Source organism: Castor canadensis, chromosome 10, assembly GCF_047511655.1.
Source record: "Castor canadensis chromosome 10, mCasCan1.hap1v2, whole genome shotgun sequence".
NCBI classification, from domain to species: Eukaryota; Metazoa; Chordata; class Mammalia; order Rodentia; family Castoridae; genus Castor; species Castor canadensis.
In genome coordinates this window covers 106,495,716-106,513,369 of record NC_133395.1, presented here as the reverse complement: position 1 = coordinate 106,513,369, position 17,654 = coordinate 106,495,716, and the positions used below count along the sequence as shown (strand labels likewise).

The 17,654-nt window shown below is 37.6% G+C and overlaps 1 pseudogene; it reads right to left on the bottom strand.

The window, feature by feature from the left end:
• LOC109677584 (uncharacterized) overlaps nucleotides 1–17,654 on the bottom strand; it is a 76,389-nt pseudogene that overhangs the window by 51,444 nt on the left and 7,291 nt on the right.

Genomic DNA, 17,654 nt, shown 5'->3' with positions numbered 1-17,654 from the left:
TTTATTAGGACAACATTAAGAGAGAAGAGACAAATGGTAGACAGCTATGCAAAGGAACTTACCACACAGAGGCAGGGCTTAGAGTAAGTTTTATGCCTCAGGTTAAGCCACTTTTGATAAGCTGTCTCCATTTTTGTGGACTGTAACAATTGGTTGTGTCTTCCTGGGCACATGGTTTGAATTTCTGGTGCACAGGAATATCTCTGTTTCATCTGGGCCCCCCAGGGGGTTGGATCCATTTCCCATTCCTTGGTATTTCTTGGTCTGCCATGTTTCCTTAAAAGAGGGGCCTCCTCCATAGAATCCTGATTATGTTAATGCAATTGGGATCTACCTAGGACTTTTTCAGCTCCCCCATCATACCCACAGCTGTGGAGGATGATGCATCTGAATGCTCACAGCCTCTACTGAATGTTATCTTCTGCCACCGGAAATTTTGTCTTCTCCCAGGGTGTGTCTCACAACCAATGATTTGCTGATAAGGAGAATCAAAAGCCTTGCCTTTCTTAAATTCGAAATGACCCTGAAAGAGTCATTCCAGCTCTTAAGCTCAGAAGACCTTGCATTTGCAAATGTGATAGTTATAGCATGGTTTTAATTTGCATTTCCTTTATTGCTAGAGAAGGTGAGCATTTTTTCATGTGTTTTCTGGCCATTTGAATTTCTTCTTTTGAGAAAGTTCTGTTTAGTTCATGTGCCCATTTCTTTATTGGTTCATTAGTTTTGGGAGAATTTAGTTTTTTAAGTTCCCTGTATATTCTGGTTATCAGTCCTTTGTCTGATGTATAGTTGGCAAATATTTTCTCCCACTCTGTGGGTGTTCTCTTCAGTTTAGAGACCATTTCTTTTGATGAACAGAAGCTTTTTAGTTTTATGAGGTCCCATTTATCTATGCTATCTCTTAGTTGCTGTGCTGCTGGGGTTTCGTTGAGAAAGTTCTTACCTATACCTACTAACTCCAGAGTATTTCCTACTATTTCCTGTATCAACTTTAGAGTTTGGGGTCTGATATTAAGATCCTTGATCCATTTTGAGTTAATCTTGGTATAGGGTGATATACATGGATCTAGTTTCAGTTTTTTGCAGACTGCTAACCAGTTTTCCCAGCAGTTTTTGTTGAAGAGGCTGCTATTTCTCCATCGTATATTTTTAGCTCCTTTGTCAAAGATAAGTTGCTTATAGTTGTGTGGCTTCATATCTGGGTCCTCTATTCTGTTCCACTGGTCTTCATGTCTGTTTTTGTGCCAGTACCATGCTGTTTTTAATGTTATTGCTTTGTAATGTAGTTTGAAGTCAGGTATTGTGATACCTCCTGCATTGTTCTTTTGACTGAGTATTGCCTTGGCTATTCGTGGCCTCTTGTGTTTCCATATAAATTTCACGGTAGATTTTTCAATCTCTTTAATGAATGTCATTGGAATTTTGATGGGAATTGCATTAAACATGTTAGATTACTTTTGGGAGTATCGACATTTTTACTATGTTGATTCTACCAATCCATGAGCATGGGAGATCTCTTCACTTTCTATAGTCTTCCTCAGTCTCTTTCTTCAGAAGTGTATAGTTTTCCTTGTAGAGGTCTTTCACTTCTTTTGTTAGGTTTACACCTAGGTATTTGATTTTTTTTGAGGCTATTGTAAATGGAATTGTTTTCATACATTCTTTTTCAGTTTGCTCATTGTTAGTGTATAAAAATGCTAATGATTTTTCTATGTTGATTTTATATCCTGCTACCTTGCTATAGCTATTAATGATGTCTAGAAGCTTCTGAGTAGAGTTTTTTTGGGTCTTTGAGGTATAGGATCATGTCGTCTGCAAATAGGGATATTTTGACAGTTTCTTTACCTATTTGTATTCCTTTTATTCCTTCTTCTTGCCTAATTGCTCTGGATAGGAATTCCAGTACTATGTTGAATAGAAGTGGAGATTAGTGGGCATCCTTGTCTGGTTCCTGATTTTAGAGGTAATGGTTTTAGTTTTTCTCCGTTAAGTATAATGCTGGCTGTAGGTTTGTCATATATAGCTTTTATAATGTTGAGGAACTTTCCTTCTATTCCTAGTTTTCTTAGAGCTTTTATCATGAAATGATGTTGGATCTTATCAAAGGCTTTTTCTGCATCTATTGAGATGATCAAGTGGTTTTTGTCTTTGCTTCTGTTAATGTGGTTTATTACGTTTATTGATTTTCGTATGTTGAACCACCCCTGCATCCCTGGGATGAAGCCTACTTGGTTGTGGTGAATAATCTTTTTGATGTGTTGCTGAATTCGATTTGCTATTATTTAGACAAAGCATTTTTGCTAGTTGAGATAAGGATAGCTATACAGAGAGAATCCTAGCATTGCTTCCATGTATAAATGTGTTACATCCCAAGTTGATTCATCTCTAACTGAGATGAATCTCTAGTTCCTAATCCCTTTCTCACATTGACTTCTGTCACTTTAAAGTTTCTGTATATTAGTTCCTCTGCAGTGAGGATATCAAATACTATCATGTTTTGGGTTTCTAAGCTATCTCCATACCTCCCGTGTGTGCTTTCCCCTTATCATGTGATCCAAGTCCAACCACATTGCAGGATACAAAGGATTCTATTCCTCAAGTATTTAGGATCTATTTGGCAAGGCAGAACATGTCTGTCAAGATGTAACTGTCCTTAAGGCCTTGAAGTTAAGGGTCGTTCTTTGGTATTAGGAAGAGTGGAAGCTACTTTCAACTGAAAACTGACCCAGGTGTTTTGAAGGAAGTGACATTTCTTCTGAATTTTGCTGGTCATAATATCACAAGTAGGGATGAAGGATAGGGTGTTTGGGAGTGCAGCAGATGGTGGGAAGAAAACAAGACAAGCAAAGAGTTAACAGGTGAAAACACAAGCCAGGTGGAAGGTGACATGTTTCGTTCCATGTGGCAGTCTTTCTTGGTGGCCTGTATCACATATCTCCCCCTTCTGATATGATTTAGGGTCAAATGGACTTGACAGTTCCACCTACATTGACAGTGTCCCACCTCAAGTGAATACTGTGATGTTGCTGGGCTGTTGGCTTCAGAGCTTTTTTGAGGCCTAGAGAGGCAGCAGAGACACTGCAAGTATGGAGGAGTCAATGTCTCTGGAGGGGACCTTCAAACGATGGAAGTGGAAGGCAGTGGGAAAAATTCCATAATCATGAAAGAGACAATTCTGAGATGCATTCTGTATGGTTTCTCAGACAACTCCCAATAGAACTGAGGCTCAGTTGCCCATTGGGGTTACCAGCTTAACCTCATTGGGTTTTCCTCTCTGCTTCACTTCCTCTCCCCATGCTCCTGCTCCCTGAACATTTGCCTCCAAAATAAACTTAATCCCTTATTTTTGACTCCGAAATGGGAAAACCTGACTGGTAGAAATGAAACAATATATTAGGGAAATAGTGAGAAGTAAATCCAGGATGATGGGTTGATAAAGGCCTATTACATTTTCTTATTGATTAAAAATTATTCCTACTTTTCTACTTGCTTTTTTCTTGACATTATTTAGAAAAAGTGAAAATAGAAACAATGCTACTAGATGACAACTTACCTAGAACTAGACATGGCCTATAATTTCCAGCCCTGGTGGATTCTGAGTTCAAGGATTCTATCTCACTGTGTCTTTTCATTGCAGTAAATGGTAATGCATTCTTCCTATTCAAGCAAACATGTTGGGGTCATCTCTGAATCTTTAGTTTTTCTCACAACCTGCCTGTAATCTGTTAGAACATCCTGTTGGCTCTACCTTCACACAATAATGCAGAACCTGACTGTTTCTCAGCACTCTGTGACTGCTGTGCTGCAGTCATACATCTTGCCTTACTAGATTGCTGAAAGAGCATTCTAGCTGGTCTCACTGCTTCTGCCCTTAACTCCTTATTCTCATCAAAACAATGATTTTGTTAAAATATTACAGATCATATCTTTCCAATTTCATCACCCTCCTGTGGTTTTCTATCCTACTTTGGATAAAAGCTAAGGTTTTTCTAGTGACTCAGTAAAAGCTAAAGTTTTTCTTTGATATTTGTTCACTCCTTTATTTATTGCATTGCAGCCTATTGGCCTCACTGCTGCAACTCAAATAGGTCAACAGACTCCCATTCAAGGTCTTTGCACTTATGTAATGTCACACTGAAAAGCTTTCTCCCAGATAGCCACACAGCTCACTCTTTCCACTCACCCGTCTTCTTCCCAATCAGTCTTTTCCTGGCTTTGAATCTAAAATTGCAACCCCACATGTACACATCTTTTCCCCTTCCCTGCTCTATTTTTCCCTTTAATAATTTTTACTACCTAATAAGTATTCTAGTCATTTAATTTTTTTAACCTTTTCCCCTTCTTCTTTCAGGAAGTAAGCTCCACTAGGGAAGGTATTTTCTGTTTCTTTGGGTAGAAGTTGGTAGATATGAGGGAGGAGGTGCTCTCTTTTAGTTTGTTTGTTTTTTGAGATAGATTTCACGTCTTTCGCAGACTGATTTCACACTTCCAGGCTCAAGTGATCCTCCTGTGTCACTTTCCTGAGTAGCTCCCTGAGGTGTGTGCCCCTGGGCCTGGATGTGGAGGTATACTCGTACTTAATGTGCTCTTTCCAGCCTAGATCAGTAAACATATACAGTTAATTTTAGGTGTTGACTACACTGGGATAAAGGGTACCTTGACAGTTGGTAAAACACTAGTTCTAGATGTATCTGTGAGGATAATTCTGAAGAGATTGGCATTTGAATTAGTAGAGCACAGAAAGACGATCACTATCACCAATATGGGTGGACAGTATTCAATCTGTTGAGGACCTGAATAAAAAAGTAAGACACAGGAAGGACAGATTTGCTTCTGCTTGATCTGGGATATCTGTCTTCTTTTGCCCTCAGATATTGGTGCTCTTTGTTCTTATGCCTTAGATTTGGACTGAATTACACCGTATGACATTTCTGGTCTCTAATTGGCCTTCCTAATTGTGTGAGACATTTCCTACAATTAGTCAATCTAAATATCTTTCTCTCTGTTCTGTTTCTTTGCAGAATCCTAACACACATACACACACACACACACACACACACACACACACACACACACACACTGATTTATAGTGGATGCCTAATAAATATGTATAAACATGGATACTCACTACATAAATATGTAAAAATGAAACAATGTGACCTTATTTAGTAGATTTGAGGCTGTTTTTTTCACCTGAAAATGGGGATCCAATAACTAACTCATGGGAACAAATCAGATAATATAAAGGTTTTAAGAGCAAAAGTCTAAGGAAGATTGTTGGAATTATTATTTATCGGAACTTTTGCTTTGATTTCTGATTTAAAAACCGCGTCTTAAGATTTTCATCTTAAGACATGGGGGAATCCTTTTAGAAGCTTTATAATTGATGTCTTAGATCATAAAAGTCACTTCTTTTGCAATTCATTTTTCTCAGAAAAACATGCTAATCCCTTGGCATCTTTGACTTGGAGACAGTTTAGTGTAGAAGGTCCTGCCTAGACCATAGCTCCAAAAGAGCTTGTCTTGCACACTGCAGTTTTCATAGTGGCTGTACTAGTGGTGTGTGGTCGGCTCTCAATAAATACATGTTGAGTGAACAAATAGAGGTAATGTACAGTTTTTCCTCCGTTAAAGCATCCCATAAATCAGGCTGAGATTTCACAAGATCTCTGAATTGTTTCTTTGCCCCCAGCAAGAGGCCACAGATGTTAACTGCATCTAGCATCCTGACTCACCCCTTCCATCATCTTTGGTTTGGATCATGTCCCTTTTTAGCAGCTTTTTGGTATGCTGCTGCCATCCATTCTCAGCACATGGCTGACGCAGCATCTGCTCTTCCCTTACTGAACGCTGTGCTGGGGGGAAAGGAAGGAAATTTACTGTTTTCACTTTATCACAGGCTTACCTTTGGGGAGTGATCATGTGGGTATCAAGAGGAGGATAGGGAATGAATTGGGTGGAGGTTTTGAGTTGTTTGTATAAAAGATTGAACAGACCAAATAGTGACTGCCAATGGGAGTGATGGTTAGCACCACAGTGTCCCCCTGAGTTTTTAAGATGAGAGGGCATTGTCTACTATAATATCAAAAAATGACGTGTTCCTCCCATGAGGGCTTTAATACTTTTTAGAGAATAATTGCTCTCATTCATGGGTAACATGTAGTGTGGAAATTATTAAGTCTGTAGCTTAAATGATTGGATCTGGATTAGTTTCTTTTGCACTCCTAGGATGTAGTGTTTGTTAGAGAAACCAACAGGAAGTTTGGTTTGACCATCTGCCAATTCAGATCATTTGGATTTTTTTCCTGGGTTATGTGGAAGGTGGTTGGATGGTGAGAGGGGTGAGAGCAGTGTTTAAAATGGCACTTTTAACTATGAACTTTGAAAAAAATTATGACTGTTGTTTTATGATTAAAATATAGCTCCAGGTAAGGGGCAAAAAGAAAAAAAAAGAGAAAATATGTGACTTCCAGATATGGCTTTTTATCTTTTTGCGGACCCTGATCTTCACTAATTATAGTTATTGGTTTAATGATAATACAAGTTTGATAACTAGGGCATGCTGATTGCTGTTACAAATGGAACTCAGACATATAATGGTTCAAACATAATAGAAGCTTATTTCTTGTTCATGTAATAGTCATGGAAATATGAGAAAGTCAGCAGACAGTCATGTAGACAGCTAGCATAGAGGCTTTGCCACATGTAAATTTCCAAAGTGGCCCTGGTTTTTCCTTTTTGACAGTTTATAGGAGAAAGAACAGAGTTGAGTATGCAGAGAAGTTTTTATGTGCCAAGTTTGGAAGTGTATGTATAATTTCTAATCATAGTCCATTGATTAGAAATTAGTTGCTTGACCATATCTAAATTGAAGGGAGCTTAGATAGTGTAGTTGTTTAAGTTGGGTTCTCTAGAAAACAGAATCTGAGGCAAGGACTAAGTGGCAGTGCTTGCCATTTGAGAGATTTAAGTTCAGGCTAGCAACAGTGACAGAAGAGGGAGGTGAGGCAGAAAAGGATGGTAAGCAATGCAAGGCAGCAAACTTGTTATTACTTCATAACAAGCTAAAAGAGACAGCATGTTTCTTAGCAGGTCAAACCACTTGGACAGGCTATATGGCAAAATAATGATTCAGAACATTCCACTGGAGTGAGGAAGGATGCTATGGTGTGAATTTCCTCTCCCCTGCCCAATTCATGTGTTAAAACTTAATCGACAGTGACAGTACTAAGAGTTGGGGCCTTTAGGGGACCAATTATGAAGGCTTTGCCCTCATGAGTGGATTACTACTCTTATAAGAGAGCTTGAGGTTACTAGCTAGTCCACTTTTGCCCTCTATTTCCCAATGTGAGGACACAGCCTTTGTTCCCCCAACCCAGAGGATGCAGTGTTAAAGACGTGTATTGTTTTGGGGTTCAGACATGGTGGAGGATGCCTATAACCCCAGCTACTTGGGAGCAGAAGTAGGAGGACTGGGCTTCAGGGCTGGCTCTGGACCAAAGTGTGAGATCCTATCTGAAAAACATATTAAAGCAAAAATGGCTTAGCTCAAGTGGTAGAGTGCTTACCTATTATGCACAAGGACCTGAGTTCAAGCACTAGCTCCAAAAAGAAATATTGTCTTGAGAGCAGAGCCATCACCAGACACTAAAACTGCTGGCACCTTGGTCTTGGATTTCTCTACTTCCATAACTGTGAAAAATGAAATTTTCTAATTTATAAATTACCCAATCTCAAGTATTTTGTTGTAGTAGCATGAACCAACATAGACAAAGGGAACAGAATTTATCTCCCTCTCTGTTATCTCTTGTCTTTCACTGGTCAGTTTGTCTATAAGCAGTAACTCCTCAATACTACGAGTTTGTATTATCCAACATGTACTGTGTCTTCTCAAAAGCCAAAACCAATGTGCTATGTTGTGGTATTTCATATGAATCTGAGTCAGAAAGTGTCAGAAAACAGAGACTACAGAGACTGTGGAGTGTAACTGACTGGCCTCATACAGCAGAAACTCATGAGACTACACTGTCTAGGACAGTTGTGGTGGAAGCCATCCAGAAAACAAGAAAAGACAATACAATTGGAAAATTTGCAAAAATTTCACCCCTTGCATCAATCAAATCCATTTGTGCTCACCAAGTATATCTTGCTCACAAATGAAGATATGGTAACAACCTTTGTGTTTTAGTAGTACTGGGGTTTGAACTCATGGCTTTCATTTGTCAAGAAGGAGTGCTCCCACTTGAGTCATGCCCACAGCCTTTGTTTGCTCTGGTTATTTTTCAATAGGGTCTTACATTTTTTCTAGGACCAACCTGTACCCTATTATTTATGCTGCTTGTATAGCTGGAATGGCAGGAGCATACCACCATGTCCACTTTGTTGGTTGAGATGGGGGTCTTGCTAACTTTTTGCCTGGGCTGGTTTTGAACTATGATCCTTCTGAGCTCTACCTCCTGAGTAACTGGGATTACAGGAATGACCCGCCATGCTAGATTTATTTATTTATTTATTTAAATAACAGGTCATATCACAACATCCTGGGAAGAGGTCATACAAGTCCAGTTAATCATAGGGCCATCTGAAAGCTGAATTTTCCTAGAATAGCTAAGGCAAGCTCTTGTGAAAAGCAACCAGTTCCTGTTGCTACATCAGGTCCTAAGGCTATAATTGATGCTTACCATCTCTGTCAGTACTTCCACTTGTATGCTTGCTAGTGGAGCAATCCAGGCCTTCATTCTGAAGATCGTAAGCTCTTTATTGCACTCTGTTGTTGGGTTGTAGCAATGGCAGTAACTACTGGACATGGAACAACTAAGAGATGCTTTATTGAATTTCCTGAATTCATATACATGTTCTTCCCTGCCCCTATTGTGTGGACACTGTCTTGACTTCTCATGGTAATCAAAGTTCCTTATCCTAGATAGTACAGTAACTCTTTTCTTTGATAATACCTGTCACAAAGAGTCCAAATTAGCTATATGGTAAATGCAGCTTTTAGTTCAGAGGAGCTACCACTATGTCCCTGGCAAAACCATTCTTTTTTTCTTAAACTACCTTGATTTTTAATTTCTTTTTTAGTTACATACTTTTAAACAGGGATGTCTTTCATTACTCAGACATTCAGACAATGTTGATTTCATTAGAGTTGACAGAAAAGCATAAAAATGCAAAAAACATTGCTGACTTAACCTGAACATACCTGCATTAACTATTATTGATCAGGTTTGACAAAACCATTCTTTCTCTGGAATCAGGACCAAAACAGCAGAACATGTTGGGAAGTGGAGACCTTACAAGTGGATTATTGAGTATAATAATGAGAGGGGGAACTGTATTTTTACCTTCTTGTTTGTAGACTTTTGTTTTCAATTACTGGAAACAGGGTAGCTATCTCATTCCAGTCACACTGCTATAACAAAGGACCATAAACTAGATAACTTGTAAACAACAGAATTTTATTTCTCAACAGTTCTGGAGGCTGGAAATCAAAGATCAAGATAGTGGCAGGTTCAGTGTCTAGGGAGAGTCTTCTTCCTTATAGATGGAAACTTCCTTCTGTGTTGTCACCTAGTAGAAGGGATGCAGGACTTTTTTTTTCTTTCTTTCTTTTTTTTTTTTAAATAAGTCATTCACTGGTAAATGGATGGAATTGGAGAACATGATTCTGAGTGAGGTTAGCCTGGTCCAAAAGACCAAAAATCATATGTTCTTCCTCATATGTGGACATTAGATCAAGGGCAAACACAACAAGGGGATTGAACTATGAGCACATGATAAAAGCGAGAGCACACAAGGGAGGGGTGAGGATAGGTAAGACACCTAAAAAATTAGCTAGCATTTGTTGCCCTTAACGCAGAGAAACTAAAGCAGATACCTTAAAAGCAACTGAGGCCTATAGGAGAAGGAGACCAGTATCTAGAGAAAAGGTTAGATCAAGAAGCATTAACTTAGAAGGTAACACACACACACAGGAAATCAATGTGAGTCAATGCCCTGTATAGCTATCCTTATCTCAACCAGCAAAAACCCTTGTTCCTTCCTATTATTGCTTATACTCTCTCTTCAACAAAATTAGAAATAAGGGCAAAATAGTTTCTGCTGGGTATTGAGGGGGTGGGGAGGAGGGGGGTGCGGAGTGGGTGGTAAGGGAGGGGTTGGAGGCAGGGGGGAGAAATGACCCAAGCCTTGTATGCACATATGAATAATAAAACAATAAAAAAAAAGCACACTTATCCTATTCACGAGTGTTCCATCCTCATGACCTTCACCTCCTAAAGGTCCCACCTCCCAATACCACTATTTTTGGGGTAAGACTTGTTTTCTTTTTTCCTTTTTTTTTTTTTGGGCTACCAGGCTATTGAACTTCCTATATTGTCCGTGTTGGCCTTGAAGTTGTGATCCTTTTGCTTCAGTCTTTTGAGTGCTGACATTACAGGTATGTGTCAACATGCCTGGTTTTGGGTCAGGATTTCAACACATAAATTTGGGTGAGATAAAACATTCATACCATAGCAGTGCTGTATGTCAAATCTTGCTTTAGTTCCTTAGCAGAGTTTTCCCATTCACTCCACTTACCTTTTAGGTTGACCACTCTGAGTGACAAATTTGTTTGTTAAAAAGGCATGGATTATCTTTAAAAATGTGCTTCTTTAATCAATAATAAAATGAGAACATGAAATAGGTGCATCAGTAATTATATGTCTTGAGATTTATCCCTGCCCCCGTAGCCTTCCTAGTCACTTTAAGATATGATTCTACCTCCGCCTTCTATTTTTTTCTCCTGCTCTTGCTGCTCTTTCTATTCCTCCTGTTCTTTTGTTTTTGTTTTTTTTTTTTTTTGTGTTGGATATTTTATTTTATTTATTTATTTATTTATTTCATTTTTCTTTTATTATTCATATGTGCATACAAGGCTTGGTTTATTTCTCCCCCCTGCCCCCTCCCCCTCCCTTACCACCCACTCCACCCCCTCCCGTTCCCCCCCTCAATACCCAGCAGAAACTATTTTGCCCTTATCTCTAATTTTGTTGTAGAGAGAGTATAAGCAATAATAGGAAGGAACAAGGGGTTTTGCTGGTTGAGATAAGGATAGCTATACAGGGCATTGACTCACATTGATTTCCTGTGCGTGGGTGTTACCTTCTAGGTTAATTCTTTTTAATCTAACCTTTTCTCTAGTTCCTGGTCCCCTTTTCCTATTGGCCTCAGTTGCTTTAAGGTATCTGCTTTAGTTTCTCTGCATTAAGGGCAACAAATGCTAGCTAGTTTTTTAGGTGTCTTACCTATCCTCACCCCTCCCTTGTGTGCTCTCGCTTTTATCATGTGCTCATAGTCCAATCCCCTTGTTGTGTTTGTTTTTGAAACAGAGTCTTGTTATGTATCCCAGGCTAGCATTGAATTTGTGACCCTCCTGCCTTAGTGGCAGTGATGTACAACTACACCCAGATATACGCTCTTCTTTGAGGCAAATGTTTTTTAGCTTCCACATATGAGTGTGAACATGCTGTATTTGTCTTTCTGTGCCTGGATTATTGCACTCAACACAATGTACTCTAATTCCATCCATTTGGCTTCACATGACAGGATTTCACACCTTTTATTGACTGGAGGGTAAGTATTTCATGAAATATATATCACCTTCTCTTCATACATCCACCTGATGATGGACACCTCAGTTGTTTCCATATATTGGCTATTCTGAATAGTGTGGCACCAAACACATTCAGGTAGCTCTTTGATTTAATGATTTCATTTCCTTGCTCAAGTCACATATCTATTACTTTGGAAAAGCTAGGCCTTAGAGCCAGGCATTTCTGAATCCAGTCTTTGTGCCCTTCCTGTCCCTCTTGTGAGTGCCAAAACACATTTAACTGTGTAGGGAGCATCTATCTCCCAGAGATTGTTTCATGGGCATTTCATATTCAACACTCTCAAAACTTACCTCATCAGATCCTTCTTGAATTTGCTCTCTCCTAGGGCATACAATCTTTAGAAATGAGGCCACCAACTCTAGTTTCCCAAGCTAGAGAAGTAGAAGTTGTGTTTCTTTATTCTTCTCTATTCTCACCTACTTGGTCAACTACCATACCTGTGGCTTCCCTTATCCATCCATTTCTCTTCATTTTCACTGCTGCTACCCTATCCAAGTTGCTATCATTTCTCTTTCAGTAAATTCAGTTACCTTCTAATTGAGCTATATAATTGCCTAATGAGGCACAGAATATGGCTTTTACCTGGATTCCTTTTAAAGTGTGCTTTATCTTCATTAGAAGAATGATTGGGATAGAAGCTTACCTATCATCAACACCTGTGTCACATTGTAGTTAAGGATATGAGGTAAGACTAAGGCTTCAGAGCAAGGGGAAAATTATTATATTTTTATGAGCACAGAGGAAATAATTTTGTGTTTAAATGCCCAGTACAAGAGAAAGAGAAGAAAGAGGAAAAAGAAGGGAGGAGGTGCAAGGATGAAGAACCAGAAGATGACAAGAAGATTGGAGCCAGTAAAAATTCATAAGGTAGAGAGCCAATAAATATTTTAAAGAATGCTATAGCTTAATTGTGACTACTGTTTTGAAGTAAGTCCTTTCCTTTTCCCTCTTCAAAATCTTTTAAGAACTTTGTGAGAGTACACCATTTTGGGGGAACTGAACAGTAGTAACTTTTATATCTATGTTAATGTACTATGTTACAGAGGAATTATGATTTCAAATGGCAGAAGAGGCCATGAGAAACAGGCCTGTGGGGATTTGCAAAAATTTTAGGGTAGAGCTTTGGTGTTCTACTAGGCCACTGTACTATTGTAAGACGTTTGTTCCTACATCTCTGAAGATAAGAGAGGTCCCCAGCTGACATCTGATTCACACTTGGTTGTACACAAAGTCAGTATATCCTATATGACAAAATGATATTGCAAGAGAGTATGTAATGCTAGAGTTTCTTTTCTTTTCTTTCATTTTTTTTGGTGGGCCTGGGGTTTAAATTCAGAGCTTTGTGCTTGCAAACCAAGTACTCTATCACTCTAGTCACACCACAGCCCATTTTGCTCTGGTTATTTTGGAGATGGGGTCTAAGGAACAATGTGCTCAGACTGACCTCAAACCATGATCCTCCTGATCTTAGCCTTATACGTAACTAGGATTATAGGTATGAGCCACTGGCACCTGGCTTAGAGTTTCTCTTTGACCTCATCTTCTTTACCAGTAAAGTGAGGGATTCAGTTCATCCTTTGTTTCCTAAAGCTTGATCCATTTGTTAGCAGTTGTGGGAATTTCCATATTTCTATCCACTTCGAAAGGAAACAAGTTCAAGTTCATCTGAGGTAGTCCCAATTTATATCTGATTTCTGGTATAATTATCAGCAGTACCTATTTTACATTAAAAATGTCCAGGTTTGGATAATAACATTTATAGTAACCTTATGAATAGGAGTTCCTTGAATAGAGACAATGGAAAGATACAGTGATAGAACCTAATTCTGTCTCACAACAGTTTATGATCTGATCCATGAATAGGGTAAATGGCTATGAGGATTAAGATAGTAGGTAGAGTCACAGTATCTTCAAGGTCACATCCCAGCTTTTAATATTCTACCATGACACTATGTAATTTGAGGCCAAGATAAGTCCAAATCTCAAATGAGTGTATAATCTATAAGCACTATGTCAAATGGAGTTTTTTTTTAAATTACACTCACTACTGAATGGATTTGATAACTCTTTCATAGTATTCATATAATGATCCAGAGAAGCAGTATTTTCATGACCAAATTTACCAATTTATTTTAACACTTAGAGTTTTAATAGTGCTCAGAAGGAGCACACAGGAAATAATTTTGTGTTTAAATGCCCAGTGCATGGGGGAGAGAAGATAGAAAGAGGAAAAGAAGGGAGGAGGAATAGGAATGAAGAAGATGGTAAAATGATGGGATTCAGTTAAATTCATAGGATAGAAAGTCAACAAACACTTTTAAGAATGCTATAGCTTAGTTGTGACTCTTATTTGCATTGTTATGAAGTAAGTCCTGCTCTTTTCCCTCTTCAAAATCTTTTAAGAAATTTTTGAGAGTACATCTGTTTTAGGAGGACTTGCACAGTAGCAGTTTTTGGTAGTGCTATTTCTAAAATGATATAAGAAACAGTACTTTATGAAAGGAACTTGTGAATGAAGACAATGATTAGGAAGTTACCCAAAGATTAATTTTTGATAGAATTGTTGTGGTTGACACTGGTAGTAAGCATTTGGTAATACACAATAATTTATTCACATATTATTTAATTTATTCCTATAATACCAGATTGTGTTAGTATTCCCCATTTACAAAGGAAGAAACAGAAGTCAGAGAAGATGAATAACTTATCAAAGTTTTTATAGCAGATTAATTTGCTAAAGAAGATGCAACCCAGGCAATTTTTCTCCAGATCCTGCAGCCTTCTTCACCAATAAAGGCAAATATGTGAGGGCTGATTGTGGACATGTCTCCCCACTCAGAGTTCAGTGACCTCATATGGGTAGCCTGAAACCATTCATACCACAGAAATCAGTGAAATCTTCAAATCAGAGCTCCCCTCACCCTTCAGAGCTGACTTTTAAAGAATTACCACTACACTACTGGTTACAGACACATTTGGAAAGCTATTTGAGGATTGCGAGATATTCTTTTGGGAAATTTTGGTACTATTTTATATTGTCTTGACATTTTTCATCAGATAAGAATATACAAATTTGAATTCATATGACCATTAAATTACTGCTTCTGAGAGTCTTTTTCAGAAAATTAAGTATTCTACTCAGGTACAATGTTTGATTTTAAGAAATTTTGGAAGAGGTATCCCCCACCACAAATTGTTTAGCTCATGCTTCTTCCTAATTTCTGAATACAATTGTCTGAGTTTTTCTCATGAAAATCACACTGAGTTCGTATTCATTATCTCCCTCTTATGCTACAAGAACCATGTTAGAATCCATATCAGGTTGGTTCTACTGTCCCCAGGTTGGTTCTACAGTTCCAAAGAGCATTTCCCAAAGTACTTGACTTAGTGTTGACTAGCTGAATAACTGATTTTTTTTTTTCCTGTGTCAAAAACTACTTGATTTAGGTAGAACCATGAAGGAAACAATTTAGGAAATTATTTATTCTGAATCACAAAGATTTTCATAATACAGATAATCTATCGATCTACTGAAATCATGGAGGAATTTTTGATGCTTACTATGCTACACTTGAAGATATACTTAATTTATAATTTCATTTTCCTTGCTTTAAGTAGGTCTGCTAGATTAACTTTTGGGTAGAAGGGGGTTATTTGGGTACTAAATCACCTATTGGTTTGTATTTGTACACTTAGCTTAAGACTTATATTTTTGACTGTTTCCTCATACCAACTCTAAGAAGCATTTTGCAAACCATTGTTTTTTTTCCTTAGGAAAATTGCCCTTTTAATTTTAGATTACAGATTCTATTTTGAGAATTTTTATGTTTTGAAAGTTTAGATTTATTATTTTTAATACTTAAAATAGTATTTTATTTTGCTTAAAATTTTTCCTTTGATAATTGAATATATTTTGGATTTTGTTTATAATTTGACATATTTTAGAATTGGTGAGGGGGCAGATTTCTTCTTTTACCCTTGTTAATAGTGCATCAGCTTTGGACCAGTAACCTCAGTATAACCTGGGAGCTGATAGAAAAGCAGTGTCTTGGGCCCCAGCCCAGACCAACTACTTGAATCAGAATCTGTATTTTTAAAACTTCCCAGGAGATTTGTATGCACATTAACATTTGAGAAAAGCCAATCAATTGGGCCTTTTCCTGAAATATACCCTGCTGCAAAACAGATGAGTATAATGTATTCTTCAATGTGATCCTCAGTTTGGAATTTTGATTTATTTGATGGCTTAATGTTTATTGACTGCACCTGGTGTGCTAGGTGTTGTAAGGAAAGCACAAACCAATCAGCCATTGTCTGCAGTTACTTTACTTCAAAACAAGACACAATGTGCTGTTTTTCTTTTTCTTTTTACTTTAAAAACTTATACGTACACACTGAAAGAAGACAGAATTGGGTGGGAGAGAGTGCTTTGAATTACACTCCAGAGGCATGTGGTTCGTTGTTAAAGTAAGAGTAGAGTTTTGAAAGATACATGTTGATGATCAGAATGTTTTATACAGTCCATTCTGGAACAAAAACATGTGCAAATATATGTCATATGTATGTTTATATTTACATAGTAAAAACACATGTCTGTGAGGCTATATACTAAATGGTTCACAGAGATTACCTTTTGGGAAGTGAGATTACATTTTCTGTTCTATCTATATTTCATATCTATTTTGTCTGTTTTGGAACTTTTACCATGACCATGTCTGATTTTTAAAATTAAAAACCATAAACACTATTATAATAGTATATGCTTCTAGTAAAATTTTATATGGAAGAACTTAAATTAAAAAGTGTAAGCCTGCTGATTTCTCATTCTTCCATAGCTTTCTAGAAATTTTCTGTGCCTATGCAATTATCTATAGGTCCATCAGTGTGTGCATGTTACCTTTGTAATGTATACATATTTTATCTATTTATTTTTCTTTTCTCACTTGGCATAGTTTATTACAATTAGTATCCACATGAAACCATGTAAACTCCAAAAATTAAATGGTCTTCCATAATAACCACAGTCGGCCATGACCTTCTAGCACTCTTGCTATTTTAATACATATATGTAATGTATACATATTTTAATTTAATGGTTTTTGAATATTCTAAAATAATAAGAGCAGATGAGACATGTTCACATCCACAGATAGAAGTGGAAGGAATTCCATAAATTATCTAGATGTTTGGTCTGGGAAAGACCAAAGACATCTAGAGAGCTGAATTTTGTGTAGTCAAAGTATGGACAACTGCTTGAATTTTCTACTTCCCTCCAGATGTTTCAACATTGTCTTATATAGCTTAAGCCCATTGCTCTCAGACGTTTCATGAATGTTTAGCAGAAAAAAATCCTGAAAGCATTGATTTCATGTCTACATTCCATCCTTCATGAAAACAATAGTCTTTTCAATCTAGCATTTGGTCAAGTTTTTCTCCTTTGTGATAAATTATCCTTTTATATAAGCAATATAGCAGACATTTTTGTTCATCATTAAAATGTGATAAAATGAAAGTAAAGATATTAAAGAGGTCCAGAATATGTCACCCTAAAACATGCCACTTTGGCATGGGAATTATTATTATTATTATTATTTTGTGGTGCTGGGTTTAAACTCAGGGCCTTGAACTGGCTAAGCAGGTGCTCTACCACTTGAGCCCTGTAGAAGGATTATTTTGAGTTGAAGATAACCAAGAGCTAATGAATGCAGGAAGAGTTCTCCACTCCCTCTCCTTATCCACCTGAAAACAGGGCATAAGTTTCCCTTGGTGAATGTGCTCCCCACTCCCCAAGCCAGTAAGAGAAGAACAACTCTCTTTTTTTAACCATAGACTGAGTTGGCACCAGGATGACTTTGCATAAATAAACCTTGCTACAATGAGCCTTATATTTCACTAGTTCCCCTGGATATTTTAAGTTATTTTCTCACAATTTATCATTCCTCATGGCCCAAATCTACTTTCATTTATTAAAATATTGTTTAAACCCCCAAGTATAACCTT